Below are 2,316 nucleotides of genomic sequence, written 5' to 3'. Positions count from 1 at the left end.
AAAAAGTAAAAACTAATTTGTCATTAATTAACTGGATTTACTGGTATTTTGTATTTGTTTGATTTGTTTGGCTGATCGCTTTTCCACAGCCAGCAGCCATTTAATTTGTCTCACATTAGACTGTTTCACGTGTTTTTCGTTGGGCTCGTCAAGTCATTGCTCTCCAAGCGTCACAATAAATTTGTTTTTAGCTGAAAAAAGTGTTTTTTTTTTTTATAGCTGTTTTAAAAATAAAACCCGGTTAGACACGGTTTTTTCTTCTTTTGGTGGGCATTAAAATGTATTGAAATGTCAATTGGCTTGTGAAAATCGCAAAGTGGTGAGCTAGTTTACTTATACTTTACTTATACTTGCGTACACACATACATATGTATATACGTACCCTGCAAAAAGTGGGACTAGGTTAAATACTAGTACAGGACCATGCTACCTTGTAACCAAAATGGTCCAAATATATGGAGAAAATATGGTTACATTAACATTGCGATGTCATTGGACCTGACCACCTCTGGTCCAACGCTGCGTAACATGGGACCATTTCTGGTCCACCGCAGCATAACATGGGACCACCTAGACAACTACTCCTTTTGGACCATGGCACATTCGGCAGCCGAATCATGTTGCCGATGGGGCACGAAGAGGTGGTTCTCAGCTTTTACGTTTGAAGTGGTCCAGGTAAGCATAACAAGTTACTAGTATGCAACCTGGTCCTTTTGCACATACTTTAAAACTACGACCCAGTGGACCACCTGGTCCTCAAATTTTTGCAGGGTATGTACGCAGTTCAAATTTTAACGTCTACCAACTCAAGATGACTTCACTCACATTTTCATGTTTATCTATTTTGTGCAAAAAGTAATGAAAAATCGCTGAAAAATTAATAAATAATAAATTCACGTTTGATACTAATTAAGTTGATTGATTTCTATTGCCGGCAATCGTTTTCTTTTAAGTTGCTTATGTAGATATGTATTTATGTCGGTATATTCACATACATATGTATAAAAACATAAAAAAACATCAAATTTTGAAACTTGGAGTCGATAATTTTTTTGATTTGGATGAATTTTGTTCAGAGCTTTTCTTTCATCATATATCTCAAAACCTATTACAGTAGAAAACTAGAACAAGTCATTTTAAAGGTGATATTTGATAATAAAAATCGAAAAGTACAAAAATTACAGAATTTTTATAAAACACTTCTAACTGATCTTAAAAGATCCTCCAATTATGATGCAATAAAGGGGAAAGTAATAAATAAAACAGCTTTCTCGCTTACATATTTCCCGTCATTCGGCTAATTTATACCAAATTTTAAAGGCAAAATTCCAAACAAGATAGTTTCAAATCAAGTCGTGTCGCTCCACACGAATGTTTGCCCTTTCGATCCACAGACAGATGACCAAGAAATTGAAGGAGAATATTGGCATGTCGCTTAGTGATTCCAATTGGGGCCTGCCTCTTACAAATTCATTCCTGTGTGCGAAACATTTCGAAATGGATGCAGTAGGACCAAAATTATTAAAAAAAATATGCACCTCCCACTCTGCATCTTGGTAAGTGTTGGGTTGCTTTCGATTCATAGCTCTTGTTCAAATGCTTTAAAAATCCACAGATACATTAGGATGTACACTAGGGCCATCCGAAATTATTTGTGTGAGCTATGTTTATATAAATATTGTAAAAAAAAGTAAAGGAACTTTTTCCGTTCGCCATGCGTACCGCCCGGTGCAGGAGCCTCAAAACTTTGTAATTGACCCAGAAACGAATAAAGATGAACACATTTCCGACAACGCAAGTCATGCAAAGATATGTAGAGCTTATCAACTGATGCAAGTCAACATTCTATTTCGTTTGTTTAAAACAACACTGAACGCTATGTATTCCTTTAATGTGTCAGAGAAGGCCTTGGCCCAAAAACCCAATTATATATCGTCTAAAACAAATACGGAGAAGGTAACAGGGAAAATATTATCGGCAATAAAAGTTTTTTTATGATTAAAGCCATCATTGCCAGAGGGAAGAATGTCATTTTCTACTCCGTTGTTCGAAATGCTTAAAAACAATTTAAGCAGCAACTGTCCCGTGTGACTTGCTACAAATAACGCCAGAGGTCCCATATTTCATAAAGAACGGCAAAAGGTCCACTTCATTGTCGATAACTGTCACATTATCAAATTTATTCGAAATAATCTCCACCAACATGATGGAACGTGTCAGTTTTAAACGAATTTGGAAACTATATGCCATTGACAAAGCGAATATTTTCAAAAAATGTCCAAAAACTGACCGATTCAACTCAAGATCCACCAAAAT

The sequence above is a fragment of the Rhagoletis pomonella genome, unplaced genomic scaffold (assembly GCF_013731165.1).
Source record: "Rhagoletis pomonella isolate Grant_MI unplaced genomic scaffold, Rhpom_1.0 Rhpom_scaffold_00003, whole genome shotgun sequence".
NCBI classification, from domain to species: Eukaryota; Metazoa; Arthropoda; class Insecta; order Diptera; family Tephritidae; genus Rhagoletis; species Rhagoletis pomonella.
This window is presented reverse-complemented; position numbering follows the sequence as displayed.